The sequence below is a fragment of the Dasypus novemcinctus genome, chromosome 12, assembly GCF_030445035.2.
Source record: "Dasypus novemcinctus isolate mDasNov1 chromosome 12, mDasNov1.1.hap2, whole genome shotgun sequence".
Lineage (NCBI taxonomy): Eukaryota > Metazoa > Chordata > Mammalia > Cingulata > Dasypodidae > Dasypus > Dasypus novemcinctus.
This window is the reverse complement of record NC_080684.1, coordinates 109,858,007-109,879,303: the sequence shown is the minus strand read 5'-3', so window position 1 is coordinate 109,879,303 and position 21,297 is coordinate 109,858,007. Positions and strand designations below refer to the sequence as shown.

At 39.4% G+C, this 21,297-nt stretch overlaps 1 non-coding gene across 1 annotated transcript; it reads left to right on the top strand.

The window, feature by feature from the left end:
• The first annotated feature begins 15,516 nt into the window (after positions 1-15,516).
• Positions 15,517-15,623, top strand: LOC111761267 (U6 spliceosomal RNA). The gene has a single exon (XR_002794678.1). It is a non-coding gene; the product is annotated as a U6 spliceosomal RNA (small nuclear RNA).
• Positions 15,624-21,297: the final 5,674 nt, after the last annotated feature.

Here is a 21,297-nt window from a genome sequence, read left to right as displayed (position 1 = left end):
AGAAGATGGTGGAACAGTATTCTTAAGACTTCAGTGAAAGAAAATGTCACTCACTAATTTTATACCCGGCTGAACTACTGGTCCAGTACAAAGTGCAGGCAGATCCTCTTCCACGTGCAAGAACTCCTTTGAAGACATTACTGAAGAACAAAATGAAGCCAGCAACAACTTAGTAGGGAGGCTGTGGCAAATGGACTGTAAAGTGAGCTTTTAATACCAAGGCTAAAATAATGGCTACAAAACAGACAATAAGTGTTATTTGCCATAAAAGTGTAAAAATACTATAACTGATCAGGAGGTAGATGGGCAGAGAGCTTGAATTTAAATGAGCAATGGCCTCATCATCTTTCTAAGTATAAGAGGTTAACAGTTGTTAGCTATAGCTCATAAGTCAAATAACAGGGGTATGATTAGATCATTTAAGTGTCTAAAGAGGGCCATTAAAATAAATGCCTAAAACATTCTCATGCCCATGGGTTTGCAGTTGAATTTGGTCAATAGGGAAACCCAACAAAGAGAAGGACAGGAGTGACGAAGCGCGTCCCCGCCCCGCCCAGGCCCCTCCAGCTGGCTGCAGCCCTCTCCAGCTGGCCTGCTTAGGTCACTCTTACCTTCCAGGTTCCAGGAAAGCTTGGCTTTCCTTGTCCTTCTCTTCCGAGTGTTGGCTCTTCCTATATGAAAGCTACACCCACACGCATACCTATGCATACACACGTACACTCAAATCTTGCTTTCAAGTGAAAGCAACAAGGTGTGGGGGGGACAAAACAACAAAGCAAAGAACCACAGAGAAAAAATAGCACCACATAAAGTCATGAAAAAATATTCAAATATACCTAATATAACAAAAGCAAAGACTTAAAAAGTGCCATGCTAAATACAAGGCACTTACCTACAATGTAATGAAATAAATTTTGAAAGCAAAGGGAAGTACAGAGTTTGGGAAGCAAACTGAAACAAAAGCTCTATTAGTGTACCCATATGTAAAACAGTCCAAAGAGTTACTAGTGATAAGGAGAAGCACTTTACAATGAAAAGAGGCTGAATTCACTAAGGGAGCATTAAAATGTCCAAACACGTATGCACAAAACATAGCTTCAAATTTTATCATGCCAAAGCCAAAGAACCGCAGGGAGAAAAAGACAAATCTTACCACCTTCCTGGAAGATATTAATAGGGCTTTCTCATTAAATCAAGAGAGCAAAAATATTTACAAGCGTATAAAAGATTGAAACAACACAATTAACAAAGTAAATCAAATGGAAAGGTAGACTGCAGAATACTGCTTGTCAAAATGACAGGATACTCTTCCTTTTTAACTACACATAAGATCCTTATGAAATTTACAGGCGTTTGAGTATAAATCAAACCTGAACACAGTTTATAGCAAATACAAAAAATCACCATGAAATACAATAAATATTTTCTGGCTGTAACTAAGTGAGTCAGGAATTAATTATAAAAGTTAACTTAAAAACCTATACATTTAGAATGGTTCACAGACTGTAGTGTTACCCAGCAATGAAAAGGACCAAATTATTGATATGTGTAACAACTTGAATGAACCACCAAAGAATTAGGGTGATTGAAGAAAGCCGCTCCCAAATGGTTTCATCGTGAATGATTATTTATAGAACGTTTTTATATGACCAAGTTTTATAAATGGAGGGCAGAGGAATGGCTGCTGAAGTTTGGAGGGGAGGTGAGTGTGGTGAGCAAGGGCTTTGCTAGCGGTCCTTGGAGTTTGGGAGTTGTTAGTATTTTTACTGCAGTTTTGGACACACAAACAACAAAGGTGATAAAAGTGTACAGAGATTAACACACACACATGCGCACATACACACATATGCATGCACACATACATATATACACAGATATGCACATATAATACAAACATGTACAAACATACCCACATACATGCACACATAAATACAAACACACACACACGAGTTCAAGTAAAACTGGGAAATCTGAATAAGATCAGCGGTTTATACCACCCAGTTGTAATATTGTACTAGTTGCAAAAATGTTAGCATTGGGGGAAACTGGGTAGAATGTGCAAGGGATTTTGCTGTATTATTTGGCTCAACTGCATGTGAATCTATAATTTTCTCAATAAAAATTCATTTAAAATGCTATATGTTAAAAAATTTTAAGACATTAAAATTACTCACAATTTAAAAAAGAAACAGTAATGAAAACCATGGAATACTTACATCCAAATAATAATAAAAACAATATGTACCAAAATACATTGGATATAACTGATGCTAAAGTTAGAGAAAAGTGTACAGATTTAAAAGCTTATATTTGGAAAGAATAAAGGTTGAAAATCAAGAGGTAACCAGATAACTTAGGAAGTTGGGAAAAAAAACAAAGCAAAACAAGAAAGTAAATACAAACAACAAAAACGAAAAATAGAATGAAGTCAATGAAAATCAAAGAGCAAAAGTAAATTAAATATAAATCAAATAAAAGCAATGAGAAGCAAGAAAAGCAGGGACTCTGACCAACACAAGTGAAGAGACCTAAAGAAACTGACACGGGGGATGTCCCATTAACAAATGGCCCATCCAAACCATCTTAAAGTAAGATTCAAAATCCATGAGTTTACCCAGGCACAAAGATCTTGCAAAGACTTTTAGACCCCCAGTCTTTACCATAAAGAATTAACCAAGGACATTGCCATGGTGGGTGGAGAGCCACACAATAATTGAAAGAATATCAAACCCTCATCCTGGGGACAGCAAGAATCCCCTGAGTACAGGGGCAGAGCCTAGTGAAGGAGGATGGACCCTTTCACCGGGCCCTTGATACTGATGTTTGTACTTATGAACATTTTCTTTTGAAATTGAAATTCAGCTTAGTATTATATGTTGCCTTAGAGTTACCTCCTGAGGGCCTCCTTGTTGCTCAAATGTGGTCTCTCTCTAAGCTGAATTCGGCATATAAATACACTACCATCCCCCTGACATGGGACATGACTCTTGGGGATGAGCCTCCCTGGCACCAAGAGGTTACTACCAAGCACCAATTAGCAATGCACCTGGAAAAAGACCTTGACCATAATGGGGAAATGGTAAATACAAAAGAGTTATTATGGCTAAGATATTTCCAAGTGAATCGGGAGGTCATTCCAGAGGTTACACTTATGCACATCTCAGCAGGACTTCATTGAGTGCCTCAGTAAATATTGCCTCAAATAGCAGGGCTCCTGAAGGCTCTAGAGTCATCCAGACACTATAGGCAGGGCAGACAGCTCAGGAGTTTGGTCCCCTGCCAGTGGTCTTTACCTTGGAATTTATGCTCCCCAGTGTGACAGAGTTGGACTCATTTGTGGTTTCCCTACATATGGCTCTTCTGCCCTTTCTATTTGAAGTATACTTCATAGGTGTATGTCCCAGAGACTTAAATCTTTGGTATGCTATGTGCCAGTTGGGCCCTGAATCTCATCAGTGTTGCAACACCTACTCTCCAGTTCATTGGATTCACCCAAGACAACTAACAAGGAGATGATGATGGACAATGCCCATCCCAAGGAACAGAGAGAGTCTGCAACTGCAAGCAAGATAGTCACAACCATCTGCCCCATGGGATTTAAGTCCCCTCTCAATTAGAGGCAGAGTGGTCCTCACCATCCCCAAATCCTCAAGATAGGGGAATAACAATGGACTAAACTATATTTACTATTATTCTGCTATAGACTTATTGTTTTTCTAGCAATGGAAGAACTTTTATGACTTATGTGGAAGCAGTGGTCTCTGGAAATTCTGAGAGGAGCAAGAGGGAAAATTAGGTGTAATGTGGGGGCATTTTTGAGACATTGGAATTGTCCTGCATGACTTTGCAATGATGGATACAAGCCTTCTATATTTTGTCATAACTTCCAAAATTGCATGGGACAGAGGGTAAAATATAAGTTAAACTACAACCCATGGTTAGTGGCAATGCTTCAGTATGAATTATCAATTGTAACAAATGTACCACACTAATGAAGGATGTTGTTAATGTGGAAAAGTGTGGGAGGAGATGGGAGTGGGGCATATGGGAATCCCCTGTATTTTACATGTAATATTTATGTAATCTAAAATTTCTTTAAAATAGATGATAGACCAGTCAATTAATCAATCAATAATCAAGTTTTGACAAGTATAAGGAAAGTTCCAACATGGAAAATTGAGGTCAAGGAAATAAATGAAACAGCATCACTTGAAGGACACAGGGACTTTATGGAGAGAAGAATCTTTCAAAGAAGTTATCTAATACTCCAGGGAAATAAGAAAAATATTGCAATAATAAAACAAGAACAAGAAGTTATTTACGAAACAAGAGGAACCTTCAGAGAACATTAACAAAATGTCTGTTGGAAATTAAAAACATGGTGGTCAAAATGAAAAACTTTCAGAAAGTGGATGATGTAGTTGAAACATCTTCACAGGAGACACTCTTGCAAAAAGTTAGCACAAAGACAAAAAATTAAAGAAAAAAAAAAAGAATATTAGAAGACCAGTCCAGAAGGTGAGAGCTAAACAGTAGAAATTAAAGAAGAGGGAATTAAGAAATTGGAAGGGATTGAATTATCAGAAAATAATTGAAGAAAATCTTGCAGAACTTTTTAAATCTAACTGAAAGATTAAAGGGGTCCAGTGAAAACCCACATATGAACTGGGATAGACACCCACTCAGGCATGCCATGGTGAGACTTTAAAACAGCAGTCAGGGACCATTCTACCAGCTCGAGTATAGAAAAGGGGGTCAGCCAGAAGGACTGGGTTTCTAAAAGGCTTGGGAATTCTCAATAGCAACACAGGACCAGGCAGATGATGAAACACCCTCCTCCAAAGACTGAAGGAAAAATTGTTTCCAACCAAAATCCTTTACCCAGTCAAACCCTTGGACATGTATGCAAATACAGTAAAAACATCTAAAAAATTTACCTCCTATAAACTCTTTCTAAGGAGACCCAGGGGATGTGCCCCACCTCGTCGAGAGGGTAAACCGGGAAAGGCGGCAGCACAGGATGTGGACACGAGGTCCAGCGCAGGAGAGTGCGGGAGGCAATCCTCACGAGCACCACGCCCACCAGATGCAGAGGTGAACCCGCCCGCCTGGAGCACGAGGCCGGTGACGTCCCTTTAGCACACCACCCGGTACTCGGTGTGCCTCTGTGCACGTCCCTTTAGCACACCACCCGGTACTCGGTGTGCCTCTGTGGCTTGCCTTGGCCACCTGACGATGAGCTCTGTCATCTCCAGGCCCCGAACGCCCAGCCCCTGGGCATCTGCAGTCCACCGATGGGCTTGCCCCGCCTCGACCTGGATCAGGCATGGAGGCCAGAGCAGCCCACGCCCCTGCCTACCTTTCTCCTGACGCTGCAGGCCCCATCGGCCAGGTCCCCTGCCAGGTGCCCCGACTGCAGCGAGACCTTAGGCTCCCGGCCTCGCCTGGGACCTGCTCGTGGAATTCTGCGCGATGCTCCAGGAACTCCTCTGAGAAGCCAAACCCGAACTTTGACCCACAAGCTCCTTTGGGTTTCTTGTTCTCCTGCGCCTTCATCTAAGTAGCAGCAAAATTGCTCTTTCCTGATAGAGCCGGTTTTGTCCTTAATAGTCAGATTTTAAACAAAATCACAGAATGTTAGGGATACATTCATAAACCATAAAACAAAAAGGAATGTAAGAAAATGATTAGCACAAAATCAGGACACTAACTGTGAGAGGAAGTTTAGAGAAGAATGGGGTGAGACACGAGCCTTCAGAGGCGATAATTCCCCTCGTAAGATGGGTGTTGCGTAGACAAGCTTGCACTTTCTTGAACTATTCTTTCAACAGTTTATATGCCATATTGAATGCATGGTATATGTCAGTGTAAAAAATACAGAGAGATAAGAGAACATTATAAAAATTTCATAGTGATAAATTTGAAAACTTAAAAAAAATGGGAAAAATCCTAGAAAAGTTAAACTTCAAAAAAATGACCTAAAAAGAAATAACAAATTGAAACAGACCTATAATTATTAAAGAAATCGGATCCATATTTTAAAGAACTTCAGTACTATATTTTACATTTAGACTAGAGGCACAAATGGTTTAATGGTTGACTTGTACCACCTCGTCAATGAACGTATCATTCCAATTTCATAAAGAATTTTCCAGACAATAAAAAATGAGAGAACTCATTTTATGAGGTTAGTACAATCTTGATCCCAAGCCAGGCAAGGACAGTATAAGAAAGAAGAGTTGCAAGTCAATATGATACATGAACATAGATTTTTAAGAATCAATCCCAATATTAACAATTCAATTGCAGCTATCCTTTAAAAATTACTGATGATTAAACTGAGTTTTCTTAGATGTAAAAGGACTCTTTAACCCTGCATGGTATAATTTTCCACATATCTGTATGATTATTGGAATAGATACTAGAAAGAACATTTTAAAATTTTTTATCCCATTTTTAAAAATATTTTTTATTTTTAAAGAAGCTTTCAATTACATAGATGCTACATCAAAAATATAAGGGATTCCTAAATGCTTCACCCCTCCCCCTCCTACACTTTTGGACATTAATACCTTTCATTCATGTGATACAGTTGTTACAATTAATGAACACATATTGAAGCACTGCTACTAGCCACGGTCTATAGTTTAAAGTTTACACTCTTCCCTGCACAATTTTATAGGTTTTAACCCCATTCTTAATAAACCCTCTGAGAAAACTACGAATATGACAGAATTTCCTTAACTTGATAAAGATTGTCTTTAAAAATTGACAACAAAGGTAAACAAAATAAAAATCTCCAGGCACATTCTCTTTAAAATCTGGAACAAGTTCAAGGACACTCTAATCAAATAGAGTAATACAAGAAAAATAAATGAAAGATATAAATATTAAAGAGGAAAATAATTGACATTATTACCCAACAATTTTACTGAATCAAATTAATAAAAATTCCCTAAGATAGCTATATATAAAAACAATAGGAATATCTTAAGATGTAAAAGCTTTTAAGAGGAAACAAAAAATATTATCAAAACACAATAAGAAGACTTAAATAAATGGATGTTTGCTATGTCAGTTTCTCTACCTTAATACATAAATTCAATGCAATTCTCATCAAATTTCTAAAATGATTTTTCATGGAATGAGACAAACTAGAATTTAAATATATATCCTCAGATATGTGCTGTTTATAAGAGATGTGCCTAAAACTTTGCACATGTAGAGGTTGAAAGCAAAAGGACAGGAAAATGACCTATCAGGAAAATACTAACCAGAACAAACCTTGTTTAACTATAACACATAAAATATAACATATTTCATATAAAATATAACATATAGGACCACTGTCCATGTGCTGCAGGGGTGCTCCGGAATGTACTTGCCAGGTGCAGTGGATGAGCCACAATGATGAAATAATTTGTTGATGTGGGAGGGGTGGCGTGGGTGGGGTGGGGGGTACATGGGGACCTCATGTTTTTTGAATGTAACATTTAAAAGAAAATAAAGAAGAAAAAAGTATATATAACATATAGCATATAAAATAATTTTAAGACAAAATCATTATTCTCAAAGGTAACAGTTACCACATAAAGAAAAATATTTCTACCTTAACAATAAGATAGCAATATTTAAACATATAGCCTCTAAATATATAAAGATAAAAATTAATAGTCCTAAAGGGAAAAGCGGTAATCCATCATTCTAGTGGGACATTTTAAATGCATCCCTCTTGTACAGGCTGAACAAAGGAAAAAACAGCAGGGCCACAGATGGCCTGAACCACATAATTAACAAGGTTAACGTGAATAGGCATGATTAGAGTTGTGCAGTCAACAAAGACAATCTAAATATTTTTTTCAAGCACACACACAAAAAATTACAAAAACTGGTAATGTCTAACCTACATCATTATGCAGAAAAAAAATAGATATGCAGAACAAGATATCTGATCACCATATAATCAGAATAGCATATGAAAAGAAAAAATACACTAAAAATCACCCCTATATTTAGAAATTAAAACACCATCACTAAATAACAGTTAAAAAATAATTATAAAAATGTGAAAGGATACAGAACCACTTTATAAAAGAAACACTACTTGTGAAAATTCAGTGGGCTTATGTTATCTCATAATCTGTAACAAATGTTCCACCACTGTGTTATGGTGTTATGTGTTTCTGAAGGGGTGTTGTATGGGAATTCTGCACATGTGCATGATTGTTTTGTAAGTTTGTGAACCTCTGTAATAAAAATATATTTAAAAAGTAATAGGGTGGGTTAGGGTTAAAATATACTAAATGTAAGATATGGACTATAGTTAGTAGTAATATTTTGATGACATTCTTTCATAATTTGTAGTAATTGTTTCACAACAGTGCAAAGTGTTAGTGGTGGGATCCCTGTATACATGTTTCTTTTATAAGTTCACAAATTTTACTATACACTTATTATTTATGTATGTTCATGTATGAATGATATACTTCAATAAAATTTAAAAAATAAAACTCATTGGGCTTAAGCTTTCAGAACTGCAGTGTGAGGTTCCAAGGACCAATTCTATTGCTAATAACAGGCACAAGTGCTGGACAAACAAACCAACCAAAACTACGTGAGGATTAGAGTAAAAACCAGGCAGATTGTGGAGGTGCATCAAAATATGGAAAGACAATCCAGATGGGGGTGAATTCCTCCTCTCCTTTTTCGGTAGCTTTAACCAAAGTCACGAGACAGGCAGAGCTGGTGGCTGAAATTCTTTCTGGCCTGAAGAAAAGGGGGAAGATTCTGGGAAACTGCCACTGCTGAAGAGAGAGGAAACAAACCTGGAGGGCAGGAAATCAGAGGAGCGAGACTCTAATTCTGTGCATGACCCCTGCATATATCTCAGGAAGACCCGTGGACAAAGTAGGCATAGGCTTGACTCACAGAAGCGAAGTAAAGCAAAGCCTTAGTTAACTGAACTATGGTTTAAGTCACCTTCAGAAGATGACTTAAAGCTAAGAATCTGAATCTAATTAGGTTAATAGCCAGTTAAGACAAAAGCATCAACAATCTCCAGAGGGATATATCAGAACCCAGAATGGAAACAATATTACACTCTCAGTGTACAGGATAAAAACAAAAATCAATTTGACATGCAAAGGAAAAAGTGATACATTATTATCACTGGAAAAGAAAATCAATAATTTAATACATTGAAATGAACTTGATGTCTGAATTAACAGAAAAAGACTTTAAAACTGCTTGTATACCTGCACATAAAGTATAGAGACATACACTTGAAATAAAGGAAAAGGTAGAAAATTTTAGCAAGGAAATATTAAAAATTTATATAGAAGCTAATGGAAATCTTAGGACTGAAAAATACCATATATGTGAAAAAAGTTTCACTGGATTGGCTCAATAGTAGAATGGAAATGACTGAGGTAACAATCAGTGAATCTGAAGAAAATTCAGTAGAAATCAAGGAGAAGGATAAAAAAGATAAAAAGTGAATAGAGTCTCATACACTTGAGGACAAATCCAAATATCTAATATACTTGTAACTGGAGTCATAGAAGGAAAACAGAGAAATTGGGACCAAAAAAAAAGATTATTTAAAGATTCAATGACCAAAACCATTATAGAAAATTTTAAAAATAATAATAAAAATTTAAATAAAATTGCTGAAAACTATAGAAAATCCTGAAGGTACCTAAAGAAAAGAGGCACATCAAACCTTACAGGAGAACAATTCAAACGACATGAAAGAAGCAGTGGAAACAGAAAACCACAGATTAACATTTTGAAAGTGGTGAAAGTAAAATCATCAACCTAGAATTCTCTGTCTGCAAAAATATCCTCCAAGAAAGAAGGCAAAATAGTGACATTTTTCAGGTAAAGGAAAACTAAGAGAATTTGCTGCCTGGGAACTTTCACTATAAGAATTTCTAAAGGAAGTTTTACAGACTATAGGAAAATATTAAAGGGGAACTTAAATCTTCAGGAACAAATAAGGAACATCAGAAATGACAAATATCTGTGTAAACGTCAAAGACTATTTTTTTCCTTTTAGATTATATATACATGTATATAAAACTATTAAGATCAAAATTATTACATACTATAAGGTTTTTTAAAATAATTTTTTAAAAGATTCTTAAATTACATAAATGTTAGATAAAATATATAGGGGATCCCCATATGCCCCACTCCCCACACCTCCCACATTTTCCCACATTGGCAACATCTTTCATTAGTGTGGTACATTCACTGCAATTGATAAACACATTCTGGAACATTGCCACTAAGCATGAATTATAGTTTACATTGTAGTTTACACTCTCTCCCACTTTATTCTGTGCATTATGATAGAATATATAATAGCCTGTGTTTGTCATTGTAATGTCATTCAGGATGGTTCCCAAGTCCCAAAAATGCCCCCTGTATTACATCTGTTTTCCCCTCTCCCCACTCCCAGAACCTCCAATGGCCACTGCCTCCACATCAATGATCTTTCTTCCATTGCTAGAATCATAGTAAGTCTAGTAGGATACTAGTAAGTCTACTTTAGTCCATAGTTCATTTTCAAATACTGAGGACTCTTATGATGGTGATGCCTACTTCATCTTTAATTGAGGGGGGCCTTTGATCCCATACAGCCAATGGACGGGACTCTCTTGCTTGCAGTTGTAGACACTCTTGGTTCCTTGGTATGTTGTTTGTCCATCATCTCCTCCTTGTTAGTTGTCCTGGGTGAGTACAGTTAACTGGAGAGTAGTTATTGAAACTCTACTGAGATTCATGGCCCAGCTGGCACATGGACAGCCCCAAGATTTAAGTCTCTTCAACATACATCTACCAACTCTAATAGTAATCATAGATTCAAATAGAAGGACAGAAGAGCCATGTGTAGGGGAAACCACAACTGAGTCCAACTCTGTCACACTGGGGAGCATCAATTCCAAAGTAGGGCCCACTGGCAAGGGACTAAACTCCTGAGCTATTTGCCCTGACAACAGTGTCTGGATGTCTCCATAGCCCTAAGGAACCCCTCTATTTGGAGTAATATCTACTTTGGTTGTCAATGAGATCCTGCGGAGATGTGCATAAGTGTTACCTCTGGAATGACTTCTAACTCACTTTGAAGTCTCTTAGCTATATAAACCCATTTGTCTTTACCTTTTCCTGCTTTTGGTCAAGGTCTTTTTTTCCCCCCCAGGTGCATTGCTTGTTGGTACTTGGTAGCAATCCCTTGGTGCCAGGGAAGCTCATCCCTGGGAGTCATGTCCCATGCTGGGGGGAGGTTATTGCATTTATATACTGAGTTTGGTTTAGACAGAGGCCACATTTGAATGGCAGGGAGGTTCCCAATAGGTAACTCTTAGGCACCCTACAACACTAGGTTACATTTCAATTTCAAGAGCAAAGGCTCATAAATATAGTCATCAATATCAAGGACCCGTCAATGGACTATCCCCCTTCACTAGTCATTGCCCCTATACTTGCGAAATTCTTGCTGTTCCATTGGAGAATGTGGCAGAGCTCCCTAGGATTGGAATATGATATTCTCTTGGTGAATCTCTACCCACTGTGACAATGTCCCATGAACATTTAAGCACATTTGTATGTCTTATATATATGCCCAGGTACCCAAGTGAACTTCCTCCCATATGTTCCCCATCACTGACACCCCAAACCAATGATCCTCCCCTGACACAGTTGTAACCCTTCTGTGATCCAAAACTTCTTCACATACGAGCCAATAAAATATCCAAATACAACTCATAAGAAAATGAAATAATGAGAGTTTTAAACATAAGAAATAAAATACAGAACTTTTTTAAATGAAAAATAAAATAAAATAAAAAAATTGTGATATTAAAAGATAATGAGAAATTACTTAAATTTTTTTTGACATTTTGACTTTCATCACTGTATGATCTGTTGTTCTGTATGTATGGTGACATTATTTTTTTTCATTTATTTCCCCAATGTCTTACTTTTTTTCCATTGTGTCTTCAAAGAAATCTTAGGTCACAGTAAAGTCATGTACAGAATACAGTGGACTCCCATATACCCAACACCCTCACCCTTTCTCACCTTCCCTTTTTATATGTGGATGATACATTTGTTACAAATGATGTACAAATATTGAAAAATAGCTACTAACAATGGTCAATGGTTTACATCATGGTTTACATTTTGGACCATGATCTTTTTGGAACTTTTGATGAGATTTAACATAGCCTGTATCCACCGTTGCAGATTCATGCAGAACATTTCCATCACCCACAAAATGTCCCCTGTTCATTCTATTTAATTCCTCACTGTACCTCCTCCCCTTGGGACCCATGGCAACCACCAGACTTCAGTCCTTGCAGGACAAGATTCATAGTTACTTGCAACAACAGTGAAGGTTTGACACACTGGTCTGCCCTCCCCTATTAGGCACCATCCATGCTCTTAAGAGACTCCTGCCCCTCTGTTTGAGAACATAGCAGGCCTTCCCAGGATGGAAGTCACAAAACCTTCCCACTCATTATATGAGTCTTTACTCACTGATACCAGACACTATGAAAAACTATCACTCACACACTCCCTAAAAGCCTGTCCCAGGTGTGCCCTACCCCAAACGTCCCCCATTCAACACCTTAAACCAGTAATTTTTCCCTGTTGTACTGCCAAAAGAGCATTCCCAATATTGTAATTTCAACAGTACCTGCCAACCCCCAGTGTTCACCTGCTTCCTTCCCCAACCCTCCTCACCCCCAGTTCCACGGACCATCCACCTCTCCCTCCCCATTCTACCTCCCTGTCAGACCAGTACTGCCCAAGCCAATAGTATCTCTACACCCCGACCATGTCCCTTCACTGTACAACTATACATTTCCTATCATAGATTTCACCCATATTGGTACTGGCTCACAAACTTCTCCCTATTTCCTATAAACCAATCTTCCAATATCTAGTTCCCTGAGCTGGCTTGATTTGCTTAATTCATATCAGAGAGGTCATGTAGTGTTTGTCCTTCAATGTCTGACTTACTTCTCTCAACATAAAGTCCTCAAGAGCCATCCATGTTACCCCATGTGTTACTATTGTATTATTTCTTACAGCTGAGTAATATTCCATTGTATGTATATACCACATTTTATTTTTCCATTCATCTGTTGATGGGAATTTTGGTTGATTGCAACTTTTGGCAATAGTGAATAATGCTGCTATGAACATTGGTGTGCATATATCTGTCTGTGTCCTTGCTTTCAATTCTTCTAGATATATACCCAGTGATGGAATTGCTGGATCATATGGCAGATCTATAGTTAATCCAAACTGTCCTCCAAAATGGCTACACCATTCTACATTCCCACCAGCAGTGGATGAGAGTTCCTGTTCCTCCACATCCTCTCCAACAATTGTAGTCTTCTATTTTTTTAATAGCCGCCAGTCTAATGGGTATAAGATGGTATCTCATTGTGTTTAGATTTGCATTTCCCTGTTAGCTAGTAATGTGCTTTTTAGCCATTTGTATTTCTCTTTGGAAAAATGTCTATTCAAATCACTTGCCCATTTTTCAAATGGGTTTTCTTTGTTTTCGAGTTGTAGGATTTCTTTATATATGTTGGATATTAGGCTCTTATCAGATATATGGTTACCAAATATTTTCTCCCATTGGGTAGGCTCCCTTTTCATTTTTTTGATAAACTCCTTTGAGGTGCAAAAGTTTTTAATTTTCAGGTGGTTCCATTTATCAATTTTTTTTCCTTCATGCTTTGGGTTTGAAGTTCATAGAACTCTTACTAATACAAGATCTTGTAGATGTTTCCCTGCATTATCTTCCAGGGTTTTTATGGTCTTGGCTCTTAAATTTAGATCTTTGATCCATCTTGAGTTAATTTTTGTATAAGGTGTGAGATGGTGCGCCTCTCTTTCTTTTAGATATCCAGTTCTCCAAGCACCATTTGTTGAAGAGGCCATTCTCTCCCAGTTGAGTGGGCTTCGTGGTTTTGTCAAATATCAGATGACTGTATATTTGAGAATCTATATCAGAACTCTCAATTCAGTTCCATTGGTCAGTATGTCTAGCCTTGTGCCAATACCATACAGTTTTGACTACCATACCTTGGTAGTATGTTTTAAAGTCAGTAGTGTGATTCCTCTGGTTTCATTTTTCTTTTTCAATATGTCTTTGACTCTTTGGGGTCTCTTGCCCTTCCAAAAAATTTCATAGTTAGTTTTTCCAGATCAGTTAAAAATACTGTGATGATTTTTATTGGGATTGCATTAAATCTGTAGATCAGTTTGGGTAAGATAGACCTTTTAATGAAGTTTAGTTTTCCTATCCATGAACAGGGAATATTCTTCCATTTATTTAAGTTTTCTTTGATATCTTTTAACAGTGTTACCTAGTTTTCTGCATGTAAGTCATTTACATCTTTAGTTAAATTTATTCCTGGGTATTTGATTCTTTTAGTTGCTTCCTCAGGTTGCTCATTATTGGTGTACAGAAATACTACTTATTTCTGCACATTGATATCATAGCCTACGACTTTACTGAACTCGTCTATAAGCTCTAGAAACTTTATTTTAGATTTCTCAGGGCTTTCTATGTATAGGATCATGTCATCTGCAAATAGTGAAAATTGTACTTCTTCCTTTCCAGTATGGATGCTTTTTATATCTTTTTCTTGCCTAAGTAATGGAGCAAGTAATTCTAACACAATGTTAAATAGGAGCAGTGATAGTGGCATCCTTGTCTTGTTCCCAATCTTAGAGGGAAATCTTTTAGGATTTCACCATTGTATGTGATGTTAGCTGTGGGTTTTTCATACATATCCTTTATCATGTTGTGGAAATTTCCTTCTACCCCTATCTTTTGTAGGATTTTTATCAGGAAAGGGTGCTGTATTTTGTCAAATGCTTCTGCAACTATAGAGATGATCATGTGATTTTTTTCTTTCAACCTGTTTATGTGGTGTATTACATTGATTGTTTTTTCTTATGTTAAACCATTCTTGCATACCAGGAATGAAACTCACTTGGTCATAGTATATAATTCAGTTAATGTGTTGTTGAATATGGTTAGCAAGTATTTTGTTGAGGATTTTAGCATCTAGGTCCATTAGAGAGATTGGTCTGTAGTTTTCTTTTCTGTGGTGTCTTTGTTTGGCTTTGGTATTAGGATGATGTTGGTATCATAGAATGAGTTAGGCAATGTTCCTTCCACCTCTGTTTTTTGGAAGAGTTTAAGCAGGATTGGTGTTAGTTCTGGAATGTTTGGTAGAATTCACTTGTGAAGCCATCTGCTCCTGGGATTTTCTTAGTTGGGAGGCTTTTGATGAGAATGGTCTTATGATTGGTCTGTTGAGTTGACATACTATAAGATTTAAAAGATTATACTGGATTGGAAAAGAAAGGAACTATATAGTTGAAATATTTTGGGATTGCGTATGAAGCAGTTCAGTATTGACTTGAATTAGATCGTGAGATAGTAAATATATATATATATATACACATATAATTTATTTCATAATGCTTACTTTGGCAGCACATATACTAAAATTGGAATGATACAGAGAAGATTAGCATGAGTCCTGGGCAAGGATGATACGCAAATTTGTGGAGCATAACGTATTTTTGGGCTATGGAGATGCACAGGTTCTACAGTCGTGGCAGGTGGCTCTGGAGTCCAGCATCTTGTCAGTGGGCCCTACTTTGGAATTTGTGCTCCTGAGTGTGATGGAGCTGGACTCAGGTGTGACCTTTCTACACATGCCTCTTCTGTCACTTTTACTGAACCTGTAGTTGGTGCTAGAGTTGGCGTATACTCAGGAACCTTGAATCCATGGACTGTCCATGTGCCAGCTGGGCCCTGAGTCTCAGCAGAGTTGTAATACCTACTCTCCAGTTCATTGGACTTACCCAGGTCAGCTAATAAGGAGGTGAAGATGGACAACCACCACACCAGGGAACCGAGAGTGTCACAGTTGCAAGCAGGAGAATCACATCCATCAGCCATGTGGGATCTAAGCCCCTTCTTGATTTAGAGGTGGAGTGGACATCACCATCGCAGGGTCCACAGGATGGAAGAATAAAATATGGATTAGAGTAGACTTACTGGTATTCTACTATAGGAATATTGTGCCTCTAGCAATGGAAGAAATTGTGTTATTGATGTGGAGACAGTGGCCACGGTAATTTCTGAGGCAAGGAGAGAGAAGAAGAGATGTGAAGACATTTGCGGGACTTGGAGTTGTCCTAAATGATATTGCAGGGACAGATGCTGGACATTATATAGCCTGCCATAACCCACTGAATGAACTGGGGTGGGGGTGGGTGGGGGGAGTATAAACTACAATGTAAATGATAATCCATGTGGTACAGCAGTGCTCCAAAATGTATGATGTGGGCAGAGTGGGGGGTTTGGTGTGTGGGTTATATAGGAACCTCTTATATTTTTAAATGTAACATTTTTTTTTGTGATCTATGTATCTTTAAAAAAAGACAATTAAAATTTAAAAAAAAATGTATTTCATAGAGCTACATCTGAAACAAATAAAGGTGAATGTTTAGCAGCAAATAGATGCTTGACACACTAAAATAATTTTAAATCTAAGAGAATGCAGAAAAAGAGGAATATGGAACAGAAGGTATAAGAAAGAAAAACAAAAAACAAATAATGAAATGGCAGGTTTAAATATAGGCATATCCATAATTACATTAATGTTAACTGTCTAACAATTCCAACTGAAAAGCAGAGATTATCAGAATGTATTTTAAAAAGCAAGATTCAACTATATGGTGCCTTCAGATGATGTACTGTAAATCTAAACACACAGATGAGTTGAAAATAAATGCATGGAAAATGATATAGCGTGCAGACATAAGCAGACTGGAGTGGCCACAATAATACCAGATAAAACAGACATCAAGAATACGACCATCCGGGACATAACCAGGAGACCCCACTTGGAAATCCGGAGGGAAAGCAGCTGTTTGAGAACACACTGTAACCATTGCAGCTGAAAAGCCTGCCAAAACCTGTTCATGAGGTCGCATTTTAAATTCCTGGGCTCCAGAGGAAGCCCCAGGTAACTCCGAACAGAAAATTCCACCTCACCCTGTAGCACACCTGCACCTGTGTCTCGGGTGTGTACTGTCTCTTTTCTTGTTCCTTAATAAATTCTTTTTACTGGACTTATTTTAAAAAAGGAATATTACTATGGTTAAAGAGGCACGTTTCATAAGATAAAATTATTAGGAAGACCTAATAATTATAAATTTGTATGCTAATAAATATAGACCCTTCAAACATAGGAAGCAAACATTGATAGAATTAAAGGCAGAGACACCCAATTTGACAAAGCAGCTGACTTTACACCAGTCTCTCAGCAATCCTTAAAACAGCCACACGTAAAACCAGGAAGACAGACAGGATTCCAACAGTGATCTCAAAGGCTTTGATCTAATTGATATATAAGCTAAGTTAAGTAAGACATTACTAAATATAAAAGGAAAATTTTATACTAATAATAGAAGATTTTAATATCTTTCAGCAATTCATAAAAAAAATGAAAAAGCAGTAAAGACATATTATATATGAACAGTATTATCATTACCTTACTCTAATTGTGTATTTATAAATACACTGAACCAGATATTTATAGAATATGCATTTATTTCAAATAAATACAGAACATTCAATACAGAACATTCAACATGATAGATTATATGTTGGGCCATAAAACACCTAAGTAAATTTAATAGTGTCAAAATCACACAGAGCTTATTTTCTGATCACAAGGATATTAATTTAGATATCAATAATATTAAAATATGTAGAATATTCGCAAATAATTGGAAATTAAATAACACACTTTTGAATAACCCATGAGTCAAAAGAAATCATCAAGTAAATTAGAAAAATAATATTTTGAACTGAATGATGATGAAATACAACCAGATAAAATTTTGTGGCATGGAACAAAACCAATGCTAGTAGGGTAACATAGCTATAAATATGTATATAAATATGTATGTTATAAAATAATACATATATATACCCTCTGTGTACCTCCAGGTACATTTTAAACCCAACAATATTATTACAATTTCTGTTTTTAACAGCCATATGTATTCTAAAGAAATTGGGAGATTATATACATGCACATATGTAATAATTTAGCATTTCTACTGGCAATGGATTTTACCAGCTTTGTTTTATATGGAAATGTCTTAATTTCATCTTCATTTTTGAAGGATAACTTTTTTTCAGGATACAGAATTTTTGTTTAACAAAATTTCCCCCCAGCACTTTAAGTATATTTCTTCACTGTCTCTAGTTTCTTTTGTTCTGGGGGAGAAACCAGCCAATGCTCATTTCATTGTTCCCTTCTCTTTAATACGTCATTTTTCTCTTGTTAATTTCAAATATTTCTCTTTGTCTTTGCCTTTCAGACAAAGACACCTGGCACCCAGCTGTGGTTTCTTGTGTTGGTCCTCCTTTGTGTTGTTGATCTGAATGGGTCTATATGTTAATGTTTTCACAAAATCCAGGTATTGGGGTCCATTATTTCTTAAATGTTCTTCTCTTCTATATTTGCTCTTCACTTTTCCTAGGACTGTAATTACACATGCTGGATTGCTTAATATTGTTCTCAAAGTCAGTGAAGCTTTCATTTCTCTGCAGTCATTTCTCCACTTGGTTTTTAGATCGGATAACTTGATTGCTCCATCCTCAAGGTCGCCCATCCTTTCCTTGACTCCAATTTGCTATTGAGACCACCTGGTAAATTTATCCATTCAGCTTTTTATCCTGAAATTTTCATACTAGAGCTAGCATTCAGTGTTCGGCTGGAGATTTGGGCAGCACTTACACTCAAATTTGGAGGCCCCCTCCCTTTCCAGTTTCCTTGATTCTGAGGCTACCCCTTAATTTTCAGTTGCTCAGACGGCCTCGCGCCCTTCCTGCTGAGAGCTTGAGCTGGTGCAACCTCCTTCAGCTGAACAGGCTGTGCAGGGGTGGGGGGAGGAGGCCAGTCAAAGGCACAGGACTCTTGTTCGTATCACTGGCAGCGAGTGCTCTCTGGCCTCTGCCTGCTTGGTGGTCAGCCGTGGAGAGTGTGACGTTTACACTCAACCCACCCGTGCTCGCCTGGTGCAGACACGCCTCACGTTTCCAGCTGCTCTGCTGCCCTGAGCTCTGCCGTCTCCCACCTCAGACCGGGAAGGCTCTGCTTTCCAGCCCCTCGGCCAGGCTCTCGGAGGCAAACCCGGGCAGGAAAGCCACAGAATCGCAGATCTCACCTGAGGATGGGCTCTTTCAAGAGTAAATTCTTCTCAAATTTCCTCCTGCCTTTGTTCCTTTTCCAGGGCCTCCAAATGGCTGCTGTGAATTTCGCTCAGTTTTTAAATAGTTATGTAAGGGAGGAATGGCCTAACATCTTCAACCTCCTATTACCAGAATTCCCAGCTTCCATTGTTCTCTCTTCCTTCCTGAGTCACCAAGGAGCCATTTGTCATCATTTTCTGTCTCTTCCTTTAATATTTCCTTGCGTAGGAGTCTTTTCAGAGTAAATTCTCTCGGTTTCTGTTTTTCTGCCAGTGTCATTATTTTAAGCATCAGTTTTGAAGGATATCATGGCCTGACATGGAATTTTAAGTTAATAAAGGTTGTGTTTTTTTCTCCCAAAATCTTTCGAGATATTCTATTTATTTTCTGGCTTCTTCTGTGTGTCAGTTATCTCTAAACAGCCCGTGGTCAGCACATGCTCTGCGGGCAGAGTGTGGGTGTGCTGCGCTGGGTGTGTCGCCTGCTGGCGCAGCTTGGCTCACGTGGAGTGGCCAGTGGGTGGGCTGGCCGAGCTGGCGGATCCTGACGGCCTTGCCTGGGACCACTGGGTGACTCGGGCCTTTTCCTGCCTCGGTGTCCTCCTGCAGCGCCTGCCTCGCAGGCTGGTCCACGTGGCGCCTGCGGGCACCAGCAGTGGGCCCTCCTAAGCCAGCATGTCAGGCTGGCTCTTGCCGGATTGTCCAAACTGAGCCCCAGGGCAAGGGCAGGGACAGGGGGGAGCCCTGCAAGGGGCACGGGATCAAGGGGTCATGGAGCAGCGGCCACCAGGATGCTTGGGTCCCAATGCCGCGCACCCAACGTCTCGTTCGAGGACCGCGTCGGGCTCAGTGCTGGGGTGACATCTAATCATGTTCGGGCACAGATGTGAGTTTGCAGGCACAGCCTTGACGCAGAGGCCGGGAAGGAGACGCCTATTCCGTGTTCAATGGTGTGTCAGCAAGTGCTCAGCCACCCCGGACGCACCCCCCGAAAGGAACGCACAGAGCCGCCGGCCCCGGCCCTGCAGCTGCTTCGGCTCTAACTGGGACAGGGCAGGGTCCTCAGTTCAGCTCTACCCTTGAGAGCAGCTTCCCCCCTAGTGTCGTCCCCTGCCCCCCAAGAGCAGCTCCCCCCCAGTGTCCTCCCCTGCCCCCCAAGTGTGCACCCCACCCCCGTGTCCTCCCCTGCTCCTAAAGAGCGGCCTCGCCCCGTGTCCTCTCCTGCCCCCCAAATGTGCATCCCCCCCACCCCGTGTCCTCCCTTGCTCCCAAAGAGCGGCCCCCCCCGGTGTCCTCCCCTGCCCCCCAAGAGCACCCCCCCCCGCCCCCGTGTCCTCCCCTGCTGCTTGAGGGTGGCACTCCAGCTCCAGCCGGGCAGGAGATGGTGTGAACACAAAGGAGACGACTGGTGCTGCTCACTGAGAGGAGATCCCCTTCCCCAAGCCAGCCAGACCCCCTGCATCCCTCCCACTAAGCCCTCTCCTCTAGGACCCTGGGACATAGAACTCTGTTGTCCCATGGCCCTGTGAAAGCTATTGGGTCTAGGGCTTTCAGGAAAACTCCAGCACCTTCCTGTTGTGTATACTCTGATAACATCCAAGGCCCTGCCTCTCCAAACCCAGTTTATTTCCAGAAACATCTGAACATTCAATTAACAAATACATGATGACAGCTTACTGTATGCTAGGTTCTGGGGATACAAAGGAAAATGAGTTGGGGTCCTTCTGGAAGGACCCTGTAGTCGGAGCAGGAAGGTGGGCTGCGGGCCCACAGTGTCTGGAGCTGGGGGGAGGGAGGAAAGAGGGGAGGGACTCCTCGGGCATCAGCATTTCAAAGGCAGGAACCAGCCTTCTCTGAAGAGTCAAAACCCCACAGGTGGGGTTACGCTAATGGAGAGGGGGGTTCTGAAAGCGGGGAGCCTCAGCTGGAGGGAGCAGGCGCCGGGTCAGTGAGGGAGGGCGACGGGCAGTCCCTGGGTCCAGC